The sequence below is a fragment of the Ursus americanus genome, chromosome 28 (assembly GCF_024610735.1).
Source record: "Ursus americanus isolate L20-20 chromosome 28, mUrsAme1.1.p, whole genome shotgun sequence".
Taxonomy (NCBI): domain Eukaryota; kingdom Metazoa; phylum Chordata; class Mammalia; order Carnivora; family Ursidae; genus Ursus; species Ursus americanus.
The window spans coordinates 5,913,488-5,927,376 of NC_142154.1; the positions used below are offsets into that span (position 1 = coordinate 5,913,488).

Below are 13,889 nucleotides of genomic sequence, written 5' to 3' on the forward strand. Positions count from 1 at the left end.
TATGTTTTAATATTATTTATTGATGATGTGCCATACAGTCTTAGTATCAGTAAAATGTATGTACATATGCGTGTGTACATTTTTCCCTACATCCTCGGTGGACCCTAAGATTTATCTTCTGAACTTTCCCAGGGCCGGGGACGGGGGGAGAGCAAAGTGCAAGCTCACGGTCTCCAGCATCCCTCAGAGTACTGGCCAGCTCTGGAGCTCCTTAACTCCAGTTTTGGGGTCTGTGGATTGCTCATTTTTGCGTTAATTTGGTGATTCATTTAAAAAGATACTGCGTTTCATCTTTTACTCAGCACTTAGTTTTTAAGTTTCTTCCCTGGAAGAATCTCTCAGGTATCTAATCTACCACACCCCCATTTTCCACTGACACGCAGGCACAGGGGGCCTAGCTAACCTAGGAAGCAGGCTTGTTTATTCAGTCTATCTGTCTGCCCCGCCAGGACGAAGTCATCTCGGAACAGGGAGCAAATTAGTGGATGGTACCTGATTACTGGGTCATTTCCTGTCTTCTCATGAAACGTGTGGATTTAGGGTGTGAGGTTTCGGATAGCTACATCATTCTGAGCTTGTTTTGTTGTGTTTTCATTTTGTGAGTGGTACGGGTGGCTTTGGCTTGGATGTGAATTATTATTGTTACCATCACCATCATCACCACCATCATCATCACCATCATCACTATCGTCATCACCATCGCTGTCGTCATCTTCACCACCGTCATCACCATCGTTGTCACCATCATCACCACCGTCATCACCATCATCTTGGTTCTGCTCCAGTCCCACTCAGTTGGGAAGAGCGACATTCCATGCAAGGGGACCCCTTCATTTTAATCGGCATCCTTGGCTGATCGGTAGCAGCTGGGCCCCTGAGTTTGCTAGGACAGCCAGGATGAAATACCACAGACAGGTGGCTTAAACAACAGAAATTTATTTCTCATAGTTCTGGAGGTTTGAAGTCCAAGATCAAAATGCCGGCTAGTTTGGTTCTTGGGGCAACCTCTCTGTCTGGCTTGCAGCTGGCCACCTTCTCACTGTGCCCTCCTGTGGCAGAGAGAGAAAGCAAGTTCTCTGATGTCTCCTCTTATAAGGAAGGACACTAGTCCTATTGGATCAGGGTGCCACCCTTATGACCTCGTTTAACTTTATTTATTTTTTTTTAAGATTTTATTTATTTATTCGACAGAGAGAGAGACAGCCAGCGAGAGAGGGAACACAAGCAGGGGGAGTGGGAGAGGAAGAAGCAGGCTCATAGCAGAGGAGCCTGATGTGGGGCTCGATCCCATAACGCCGGGATTGCGCCCTGAGCCGAAGGCAAACGCTTAACCGCTGTGCCACCCAGGCGCCCCTCGTTTAACTTTAATTACTTCCTTATTCCAAATGCAGCCCTGCTAGGAGGTAGGGCTTCACCATTTGAGTTTTTTTTGGGGGGAGGGGACACAATTCAGTCCATAGCCATCCCTCTGACCAGAAGGCCCAGGATCAGCTATAGAGCTGGACAGACCCAAGTTCAAAGCCCTGCTCTGCTTCCTACTTACTTTGTAAAATATTTCCCCTTTCTGACCCTCAGTCCCCTATTCTGAAAAGTATATACTAAGTCCCATTTCAGAGCATCATTACATAGCACAAGTGTAGAAGGTAGCTTGCACAATGCCTGCCAGATCTCAGGGGCTCAGTATATATTCTCCTGGACGATGCCACTCAAAGTGTGGTCCCTGGACGGGCAGCATTGCCCGCGATCAGGACAGGAAGGCAGAATGTCAGGCCCCATCCCAGGCCTGACGAGTCAGAATCTCCGTCTTAGCACCATTCCCAGTGATCTGAACACACGTTGAAGTTTGAGAAGCACTGAAGGAAATGGTGTGCTTGCCCCGGCTTGGTCATGAGCCATATTAAGAACATGGTGGTATAATTCAGGGGACTGGGGGAGGGAGTCGGGGCCAGGCAGCATCATGAGGTCCCTTGGCCAATGCAGCCCTGAGGAATGCTGGACTGGAGGAAAGGAAAGGAGCCAAGCCTGAGGAATTGGGACCCCTGGTGAAGCTCCCAGCCAGCCACTTGCACTGTCCAGAGGGCCCCACTGGGCAAGGTCCCCACGGCTATGCTGCTTTCCAAGGAGTCTGCCTGGAGCTTGGGCCAGTGGTTACTGGCGGTTCCAGAAGGCGAGTTCTCAGCGAGTCCCTCCCTGGTCTGAACTCTTAGTTCTTCACAGAACCTACTGTTTCTCTCTCATTTCTGGGTCTTCACACCTGACACTTTCTCCGCCCCCCCCCCCCACTTTTCTGCTGGCTTCTTCCTACTCCTCCCCGAAAACTTGGCTTGAAGGACACCTTCCCCATGAAGTGGTCACTACCCTTCCCTTAACTGCTCCCTTCCCAGCTCCCTACCCCGTGCTCATGCACCCTTGACACACACACACACACACACACACACACACACACACACACACACACAAACACACATGGCTCTAGGGGTGTGGTGCACCTGCCCACCTTCCCCTTCGGTTTTTTGGAAAAGTCTAAACAGTTTTAAGATCCGAGGCTAGTTTAGGCTGGAATGCTGCCTCGGCCACTACCCAGCTCTGGGACTTTGAACAAGTCTCTGAATTTCTAGGAGCTGCACTTTCCTTATCAGTGAAATGGAGACACAGTTCCTTTGAGAATTAAGTAAGATGTGGGTGTATGGCAGGCAGGTTTTGCAGCTACTACCAAGAGTGTGAGAAATAGCACACCTGCTCATTCTCTTTAAATCTTACGTCCGACTCCCGATAGGCTGGAGGGACATTCGATCTCAGTCCTTTCTGGGGCCTCCTTCCTCCCTCTTCCCCTACTCCCCTCTCTGCTCACACAGGAATCTTGGCAACTTTCATGACATGTGGAGAATGGGAGAAGGGCCCTAGGTCTTGAGTCCTACTGTGGACATCAGAGATTGGCATGCTTGCGTGTGTAGGATAGTGTAGTGGTTAGGAGGGAAGCTCTGGGGTGGGTACCACCTCCACCACGCACCAAATGTGTGACTATGGGAAATTTACTTGACCTCTCTGATCCTCAGTTTTCTCACCCTTATAATGAGGATGGAGATCATACCAACCCCACAGAGTTGTCCTAAGGACTCAAGCTGATCCATAGAAAGCACTTAGCACAGAGTAAATGTAAAGCTTGTGGCACCTGGAAAAAGTTAATCCAATAAAGGTTAATTATTATTATTACAGTGTACAATGTGAGGTCAGTGAAAATAACAATGATTGTCCAGGGGTGTCTGGGTAGCTCAGATGGTTAAGTGTCCGCCTTTGGCTTAGGTCATGATCCTGGAGTCCTGAGATCCAGCCCTGCATCCGGCTCCCTGGTCAGTGGGGAGTCTGCTTCTCCCTTTCTTCCCCACTTGTGCTCTCTCTCGATATCTGTCGCTGTCTCTCTCTCTCCCTCTCTCTCTCAAATAAATAAATAAAATCTTTAAAAAAATGACTGCCCATTACTGATCATGTAATCAACCATTTTGCTAAATTCTCTTATTATTTCTAAGAATTTGTGGATTCATTTGGCCTTCCCTGCAGACAATCACATCATTTGCAAGAATATTTCATCTCCTCCTCTCCAAACCTTTTTTCCTTTCATTTTTATGACCTGACTGACCTCTGGCACAAGCTAAATAGAAAAGGTGGTACAAGCCTTGGTGTCCTCATCTGGCTTTTAAAAGAGATGTTTCCTATTCTCCCTGCTGAGAATGATGTTTCCTATGGGTTTTCATAAATTAAGGTCATCAGTGCGTTTACAGTCTTTCTTATCAGTCTGCCGACCTCCCCTCCCCACTGGCCTTCAGACCCTTGCGATACACCTGCCACGAACTGGGCTGTTCCCCCAGGGTTTCCTTTATAGAGGACTGGTGTTAGCCAAGGCTCCAGGCTTCCTTCTCCATTTTGAGGCTGCACTGAGCCCAGCCTTCAGCTGCACCCCCCACACCTCCTCTAATCCTCTTGCCCCTCTTCTGGTTGATTATAAGAATTTCATGGAAACCTTTTGAGTGGAGAAAACTTCCTGTGTCTCCCGTAATGTCACACACGACCATGCCTGACCCCAGATGTGTGGGGTTCCCCCTACCAAGCAATTCTCTGTGACCCCAGTAGGGTGTCATACAATTTAACTCAATCCTGACACCGCCTACCTGGAGATAGCCTCCTATCACGCAGGTTAAGGGCTCAGCCCCCCGAGACTGCCCCCACCTCAGATGCCAACCACAAACAGTAGCCCCCAGGTTACCCGCACCCTCTGTCTGACTTCTCTGCCAACCAGAGGCTCCCATGACCTCCTCCCCCTTGGATTCAGTTACTTGCTAGAGCGGCCTATAGAACTCAGGGAAACACGTTTACCAGTTTATTAAGGGACACGATAAAGGACGCAGATGAACAGCCAGATGAGAGAGACACAGGGCGGGGACTGGGAGGGTCCCGAGCACAGGAGCTTCTGTCCCTGTGGCACTGGGATGAGTGACCCTCCCCATGTGCATGTGTTCACCATCTGCGTTGGAACTTGCCAAACCCCCGACTCTCGGGATTTTATGGCGGCCTCCTCACGTAGGCAGGATCATTTCCAGCCCCTCCCCCCTCTCTAGAGGATGCGGTGCTCCTGAAAATTCCAAGCTTCTGATCATGGCCCGGTCTCTCTGGTGAGCAGCCCCCACCCAGAAGCCATCCAGGAGCCCACCCAGAGTCACTGCATCAGAACAAAAGACGCTCCTATGACCCAGGAAATTCCAAGGGATTTAGGAACTCTGTGTCAAGAACCAGGGTCAAAGACAAAATATTAGAACAAAAGATGCTCCTAATGCTCTTATCACTTAGCGATCTACAGGGTTTTCAGGACCCCCAGGTTGGGAACTGGGGACAGAAACATATATATTTCATTATGTCACATCTTTACCTTGCTTTCACTCCCAGGAGTAGATGACTGGAGGGTTCACTGCCCAGACCCATGGATCAGGTGCTGGCTGACCTCTTCCTTAGATGCTGGCTGCTGCTGCTGCTGCTGCTGCTGCTGCTTCTTCTTCTTCTTCTTCTTCTTCTTCTTCTTCTTTTTTTTTTTTTTTAAGAGAGAGAGCATGCGGGGGGGGGGTAGTGAAACAGAGGGAAAGGGAGAGAGAAAATCTTAAGCAGGCTCCACGCTCTGCATGGAGCCCAACCTGGGGCTCCATCTCAAGACGCTGAGATCACAACCCGAGCTGAAATCACGTGGGACACTCCTGGACTCTGGCTTCTAATCTCAAGCCAAACAAGGCCCCAAGTCAGATCCAGCCCAGAGGACTGGCCCAGAGGCCCCTTGGCATCTTCCCTACAGGCATGAAGGCTTTCTCCAGATTTTTTTTTTTTTTTTAAGTAGCACAGGGCTTAAGTTCACGACCCCGAGATCAAGACCTGAGCTGAGATCAAGAGTTCAACGCTCAACCAACTGAGCCCTCCAGGCACCCCCCAGATTCTTATTTAGGACCTTTCTCCTTTCTGGGGAGCTCCAACGAGCCAGGGCCCTGAGTGGGGCCCAGTGATGGTCTGGGGAGTCCAGCGTCCTCATACTGCCAGTAATAAACAACCCCCTTTCTCCCTGTCTTTCATCTCTCTCTTCCCCACCCCCCCCACACTGTTCCCCTCTCTGCCTCCCAGCCCAGCAAGGCCCCCTTGAAACGTCAAGGCTCACTCTTACCCATGTGCCTTATCAGCATCCCTTTATAACTGGCAGGCCTCAGGCAGCCACTGTGGTCCCCAGAGGTGAAGGAGGCACCCTTCAGGCCCTTAAGCTGAGCCAGCACCTCGTCACACACAGCGGGACCTCCTCTAGCCCTGGTTTGGGGATGACTGCCATGTCTGCTCAGACCTCCAGTTCTACTCCATTCCTACTTTTCCAGAACTGTCTAGCTTTCTCACAACTCCACATACCTACACCACGTAACTACACCTCCCTACTTAGGACATAGGGAGAGACAGACATATCCACTCTGGGACAGACACGTGCTTCATAAAAAAAAACAAACACCCACAGGGTTCTGCAGGGTCCAAGGTGGGCAGCCGATCCTGCAACGCAGGTAAGGGGTCTGGGGCCTGGAGGAGCCCTGGCAGGGTCAGGGCCTTGCCCATTTGTACTTTTGGAAGCCCTGTCTTACATTATTTAAGACATTTTAAAGGACCCCCCTGCCCCCACATTTCACATTAAATACACACTTGCCGTAAAATTGTTTGAAATGATGTGGGAACATTTCTTTCTCCTCTTTTTGCTACCAAAACATTTTTTAAACTCTTATTGCATTTTTCATATGTAAAAAAAAGATGAAGAATAATCTTTATTATGATTGTGGTACTCACCCCACTTAGAAATAAAAAGTTACCAAGATAGTTGAAACATTCTGTATACCCCTCACCCCTCCCTGCAGAGGAAACTGCCATCCTGAATTTGGAGTGTACTATCTCCATTCGTTTCTTTAAACTTTTTCTATATACATATTATATATTTTTTAACAGATTTAATTTTTTTGCATTTTTAACTTTATCCCAGTGATCTACTAAAACGATTTTTTACAATTTTTGCCTTTCAGGTATTTGGCTACAAATTACTTAGATTATGATTGGTTCTGATTTCTTACCATCCCTGCAATTCTTGCAAGATGAGAAAACCTAGCCTATAAACGAATTTCAAATGTTATTAAATGTTTAGGAACACGGTTCATAATGTTAAGATAATAGTGCATTTAACAAAGCATTCACTAATTTTGACTTTACGGTTTTCCTTTCATATTTTGAAGCCAATCATTTTTTTTCTAGGTCTTACAAAAGTTTCTGTCCATAGGAAAACCTCTCAGGCTCTGCCCTGTGTCTAGAGTTTCTGGGGCACCACCGAGAAGGAGCAGCAAAATAAGGCTACCACTTTGGGGCACCCACTGAGCCTGGCCCCATCAGAAGCCTTCCGCACCTATGAGCTCACTTACTCCAAACAGGGGGGTGCTACTGCTCCCCACTCCCCACCCCCACTTAGGCACTTAGGCCTGTGTGAGGTAGAACAGAGCCGGGATTCGAACCTAGGCAGTCTGAACCCTTCTTCAAGCGGCCTTCCATTTTCTGAGCCACCCATGTACATACATGGATGTGAATTTTCTCAAAATTCTCACAGGGGCCAGGGATCCCTAGCCCCATCTCGCAGGAAAGCCAACTGGCTCAGAGAGGCCCAGGTCACCTGGCTGAAAGGGCTGGCAGATGTGGGATTTGAATAGGCATCAGTGTGATTCCAAACACTGCCTGTGCTTTTAAAGACACCAAGCCACCTCTGCCCCTCCCGAACCTGCCACTTTGTAGCCTGGCTGAGTCCCCTCCCTGCCCTTTGCAGGGGGAGCGTCCTGCAGCTGTTGAAAGGAGAATTAAAGGGGCACCGGAGGCCAAACCGACTGACCCTCGCCGTGATGCCCTGCCCCTGTTAGCCCCAGGCTGCGGGGTGGAGAGGCGGGGTGGGGGGTGCTATTTATTTGCTGGTCCTTGCCCCACGCTCCCTCCTCCCCTCTGCCCTCTCCTCTTCCCCCATCCCCCCAACCCAGGGCCCCGTGTAGGTGGCTGGGAACAGGCTAGCCTTTCCGCTGGCAGGCGATAGTCTCAGCTGGCTGCCTCTCCTCCCCTGCAACTCTTGCTTATCTTGGGCCATCAGAATCTCTCCTGCCTTGCCCCCCCCCAACCCAAGGTCACCTCCAGAGGGTTTGGCGCTTGCTCACTGCACAGGCCCCCTTCTGCCTGGACATGGGGGATGGTTTTAAAGAGCCAGCTCCCTTTGAGGAGCCCTCCCCTTTCCGTGCCAGGGAACCCGGTCAGAGTGACCTGTGGAGGGGAAAGGACAGTGGACTACAAACTAGGATTTTGTCCCAGGCTCTGAGCCTAGCTCGTTGTATAACCTTGGACTAGTCACGTCCTATTTCTGGGCCCCCGTTTTCTCAACTGGGAAGAATGTGGCTGGACCAGACGCTTCTCCAAGATCTTTTCCTTCTAGGAGTACCTGTGACTGAATCTATACTCTCCACTGCTTGCTCAGTTTGTGACAGGTATAGGTATATATATCTATACACACACACTTTTTTTTCTTTGCTTAGGAATACTGGCAAGCCCTGTCCCCTACCATCCCAGGATGAAGTCTCATTGACATTCAGCCCAGAGCGGGGAAGAGAAGACCAAGAGGAAACCCATACCCAGGGAAGAGGGGAGAACAGAGGCTGAAGCAGGAAGGGGAAGGGAATCCCAGAGTTCAACTTTGGCAGGGCACCAGAATCAGAGATGGAGCTTTTGAAAGGGGGGGTGCCTGAGCCCGCCTCCAGACCAATTAATTCAGACCTTAGGGGGTAGGGGGCTTGGGTGTTCATGTTTTTTAGAAACTCCCCCTCTGAGTCTGCTGCACAGTGCAAGTCAAGCACACTGCTGGGGAGCACTGGTTCTCAAAGTTGAGCTCACCTCTGCATCCCTGGAAGGGCTTGGAACACACAGGGAGGGTACCGGCCCCATCGCCCGACGGGGTTTCTGACTCAGCAGGTCTGGGATGGAGCCGTGTTAGTTTCCTACTGCTGCATTTTTTTTAATTGAAGTATAGTTGACGCACAGTGTTACATTAGTTTCAGGTGTACGACAGAGTGATTCACTCTATACGTGATGCTGTGCTCACAGCAAGAACAGCTACCGTCTGTCACCACGAAACGCTATTACAGCCTCATTGATTATATTCCCTACACTGTGCCTTTTATTTCCGTGGCTTATTCATCCCATTACTGGAAGCCTCCATCTCCCACTCCCCTTCACCCATCCCTCCTCCCCACCCTCCCCTCTGGCAACCATCAGTTCCTGGTCTGTTTCTGATTTTTCGTTTGTTTTGCTCTGTTTTTTAGATTCCACCTATAAGCAAAATCATAGGGTATTTGTCATTCTCTGTCTGATCTCTTTCTCTTAGCATAATACCCTCCAGGTCCGTCCTATGGCTGCTTTAGCAAATCACCACATACTTAATGGCTTAAACAACACAAATCTATTATCTTACAGTACAAATCTATTATCTTACAGGGCTGGAGGTCAGAAGTCTGAAGTGAGTCTCGGCTGAAATCAAGGTGCTGCAGGGTCTGTGTTCCCTCTGGAGGCTCTGAAGGAAGCCGGTTCCAGAGCCTGTCCCAGCTTCTGGAGCCCCTCTGCCTTGCTGGGCTTGTGGCCCCTCCCTCCATTTGCAGAGCCAACAATGGCATCCTCCTGCCTCTCCTTGTCCACATCTTTCTCTGCCCCAACACACCTGCCTCCCTCTTTCACTTACAAGGAACCTCTTGATTACACTGGGCCTACTCAGATAATCTGGGATAATCTCCCCAAGTCAAGATCCTTAATCAATCTGAGAGTCCTTTTGCCAAGTAAATAACATTTTCACAGGTTTTGGGAATTAAGACTGGGGGCCAGTATTCCGCATACCACAGGTCCCAAGAATTTACATTTCTAACAAGCTTCTAGGTGAGGCTGCTGCGGCTGGTCTGGGGACCATGCTTTGAGAATCACTACTTTAGAGTTTACAGAGAATGGGATCCAAATGAGTAAAAACCGTGCTGAGAAGTGGGTGTCTAGGGGTGGAGATGGGTAAAGAGGATTTTGGCTGACATTGGGGGAGATGATTTCTTTTTTCTGCCCTGACCCCAAGTCCAGGAAAGCCTCCAGGAAATGCATAAACAAGACATTCTAAGTAAAATTGGTGTTTCCTTAGGATGTGACCACGGGGAGACCCACCCCAGAATGGGAGCAAGTAGACTCAGCCAATTTAAGACCCAGGCGGGAGAGAGGATTATGAAATCTTCCTATGCCTGGGAGCTGCAGATGGGCCCCAACAGGACAGAGCCACGTAAGATGAAATTCCAGACGTCCAAGTGGCACTGAGAAGGTTCATCTCCCTGTGGACTGATACCTTTTGGACCTACTGCCTGGAGCGTTCCCATCCCCTCTCCTGACTTTATGGCACTGTAACCACCTCCTCCCTAAAGCTCTTCCTCTTTCTCTCCTGTCCCCTTCCTACCAGGTCCTGTCCAACCTCCAGGACAGACTTCCTTCTGGAGCCCTTCCCAGATTTCCCTTCAGTGTCTCACTGTGTCCCCCAGTTGCTCAACGTTTTCCCTGACAACCAAGAAGAGTGCTCATTTCATTATTGTCTGTTTCATACTTATTTGTATTAGGTCTGTGTTCAGAAAGGTCTTAAAACAGAAGCCCCCATGACTCACATCTCACATTAACTCCCCAGCTAGAAGGGCCTGTCTGATCCAACCTCTTTGATTCAGCCAGAGAAAATGTGCCAAGTTCCCCTGTTTGTCAGCAGTGGAGCAAGACAAGCGTTTGTATTCCTCACTCCTGGACCAGTGCTCTTTTAGAATTATCTTCCTGGGACACCCAGCTGGCTCAGTTGGTTAAGTGTCTGACTCTTGATTTCGGCTCAGGTCATGATCTCAGGGTGGTGAGATCGAGGCCCACGTTGGTCTCCACACTGGGCACGGAGCCTGCTTAAGATTCTCCCTCTCTCTTCCTCTCCTACTGCCTGTCCCCCAGCTCCCTCTCTTAAAAAAGAATCCTCTTCCTTTTGTTCTGGAGATCAACCTGGACCATAACTAGGGTGACCCCAGTTATCACCAAAACCAGAGTGAGAGGGGGCATTATTAATAATTACACCAGGGCAGCAGGTGTAAACAGGCCTGCCCTGGGCAAATGGGACACATGATCACTCTAGCATGACAGCTCACTGCCACCCACTTGCCCACCAGGAAAGCTTCTTCGTAGCCTTATGACTAAAGGGACCTGAGAACTTGTTATCACTCTCTGCACCCAGTGAGGGGCTGGAGGACTAAGCAGCCTTGAGGGTCTGGCCTTCCCAGAGATTTTCAGGGTGCCCCCGAACTGGCTGCTCTGTAGGTGGCCTCCCTATCCACCCAGAACTGTGTACGCATAAACAGAGGCCCCATTTTACTGCCCCTGCCTAGGAGAGGGCAAGTGCCCTGCCATGCAGAGCAGAGCTCCGGTTTCAGGTGCTTCCCTCTGGGTGATACCCACTGAACCAAAGCTCTATGTTGTGGAGTTTGAATCTGCTAGAGTCGCCCCCCACCCTTTATTCTTACTTGCACGGCTACTGCGGTTTGGAAATACACACATAGGTCTGAGATTTTTCTAACAGAAGGACCTCTAGGCAGGCTAGCCTGGGCTTCTTCACTTGACAGCAGTGTCCAAGAGGACAAGCCCCGTGCACACGTGCTTTTCATGTCCGTGCCTGCATCATCTTGCTAGCATGCCATTGGCACATGCCGATTACATGGTCAGACCCCTGTCATTACGAGGAGAGGTTTCACAAGAATGCGTGTCTGGAGAGACATAATGAATTGGGGGCAGACTGTAACAATCTCCCACAATCAGTAACAAACACAAAGACCAATGCCAAGTTATGACGACGGCTCTGAAGGAAGTGAGCAGGTGCTGTGAGAGGGTCAGGGGAGGGGTTTCCATAGGTCCATGGGGACATTGCCCCTTCTTTAGTGCTGTTGACTTCATGGCCTTCTAGGGACCCCACATTCTGCTAGTACTTCTTCCAGGTCCTGCTCTCTGTGCCCACAGCTCATGGGGGCCCAAGGCTTGTGTCTCTGCCCAGGGCCTCCCTGGCCAACAGCTGCCTTCTGCGTCCCTACAGTCCACCCCAGTGGGACCCTTCTCTGGCCTGCACTTCCCCATTATGTGACATTGGGGACAAATAATTTAAGCAGTTGTAACTGTGTCTCCCTCCACAGGGAATAATGATGTCAATATGGAGGCATTAGAGATGGGATAATGTTCACGAGGTGCCCTGCTCATGGTAGGAACTCACCGAGGGATTACCAAGCCTCCTATTTCCCATCTTAATGTTAATACATTCTATTTCTTCATCTTCAAGTTAACTACCTGCTGGGGGGCTCAGCCCAGGTCTTAATGGAGTTGCCTGAGAACTAACGGAGGTAATTTACAAGCATGAAAGCACCAGAAGTTTCTGCAGAAGTTCTTACCACCCCCCACCAGGCTCACCCCATGGACAACATGTTCTGCCACTCATTTGACTAATGCATGGGGCCAAGCAACATGGGCACGTTAATCCCTTTACGATGATTACATAGCTGTAGTTATCTTTATTCTTGCAACATCAGTGGTTAAATTAAACTTTCTTCTCTGACTTGTTCCTTTACTCTTGCTTTTGGGTGCTTTGCTCCAGCAGGAAGAACACCAGCTCTGCATCTGACACTTAACGAGCTGCAGCCTTGTCTCTTCCTCATTTCAACTAGGGAAGAATTATCTTCAGCTCACAGATTCATAAGAGTTTTATCAGGTAGTGTGTAGAAAGGATCTGCTCTGTGGCAGGACTCAGTAAATGTAGCTTTTATTGCTTTTATCCCATTATGTTTCTTTTCGCTGAGAATACATGATTTTTTGTGGGCCAAAGTAAGCAACCAAGTAAGCCAGAGTTTCTAGTTTCTATTGCTGCATAACAAATCATCCCCAAACACAGCAGCTTAAAAAAGTCTTTTTGGGGGAGCACCTGAGTGGCTCAGTGGGTTAGGCGTCTGACTCTTGATCTCAGCTTAGGTCTTGATCTCAGGGTCATGAGTTCAAAAACCCTGTGTTGGGCCCCATGCTGGGGGTGGAGCCTACTTTTTAAAAAATCTTTTTTTTTTTCTCATAATTTTATAGGTCAGAAATTTGGGAAGACTCAGCTGGAAAGTTCTTGCTGAGGTTCCCCCAGGCAGTTGTTGAATGGGGCTGTCATCATCTGAAGGCTCAACTGGGCTGGATGTCCAAGATGACGCACTCACACTCGGCTGGCAGTTGATGATGGCTGTTGGTTGGGAGCTCCATCTGGGACTGTCCAGTATCTTGGTAGCTGGATTTCTTTTTCTTTCTTTCTCTCCCTTTCTTTCTTTCTTTCTTTCTTTCTTTCTTTCTTTCTTTCTTTCTTTCTTTTCTTTCTTTCTTTCTTTCTTTCTTTCTTTCTTTCTTTCTTTCTAATTTTATTTATTCATTTGAGAGAGGAGAGAGGGAGAGAGAGAGCACAAGCAGGGGGAGAGGGAGAAGCAGAATCCCCACTGAGCCGGGAGCAGATGTGGGGCTCTATCCCAGGACTCTGGGATCATGACCTGAGCTGAAGGCAGACACTTAACTGACTGACCCACCCAGGCATCCCTTGGTAGTTGGATTTCTTGTAGGGGGCTGACTTCCCCACTGAGCAAGGATCTCAAGGGGACCAGGCGAAAAAAGACATGGCTTCTTATGACCTAGTTTTAGAAGTCACAGAGCATTCACTTCTGTCATACTTTACCTGTGGAAGTCTGCTCAGACTCAAGAGGAGGGGACATAGATTCCACCTCTCCGTGGAAGGAGTGGCAAGGTTATATTGTCAATCAGCATGTGGGATGGAAGAAATTGTTGAGGTCATCCTGGGAAAATGCAATCTGTCACATCCTCCAAATTCATATGTCAATCGGGGCTTTTTATCAGACAGGATTCTTGCTCATAAACCACAGAAGTTGGCTCTGGTTAACTTAAGCAAAAAATTTTTGTAAGGCCTTTAGGGCTCACAGCTGATGGAGGCTAGATGGCCAGGGTTGGCAAATGGGCCAGAACCAAGGGGGTCTGGAGGCCTGGGCAGCAGGTACCCCCACAAAGGAGGAGCATAAGGACCGTCCAATCCAAAGAGTCTAGCACATCTCTGCTAGAATACATACGACCTCTAGGTGCCCAGCTTCCTTGCAGCACTCTGAAGAGCAAAGCCCAGGAAAAGCGAGTTGATGGGTTGAGTCACATCCTTTCCTTCTAATTGGGCCAGTGCAGACAGAGGGAGGGCCTACTGC

At 49.2% G+C, this 13,889-nt stretch overlaps 1 long non-coding RNA gene across 1 annotated transcript; it reads right to left on the bottom strand.

Annotated features, from left to right (window-relative positions):
* LOC148107551 (uncharacterized) lies at positions 1-5,023 on the bottom strand. The gene is made up of 2 exons (XR_015722041.1): positions 4,922-5,023; positions 1-1,049 (listed from the first exon to the last, which is right to left on the bottom strand). It is a non-coding gene; the product is annotated as an uncharacterized LOC148107551 (long non-coding RNA).
* Between the last annotated feature and the right edge of the window lie 8,866 nt (positions 5,024-13,889).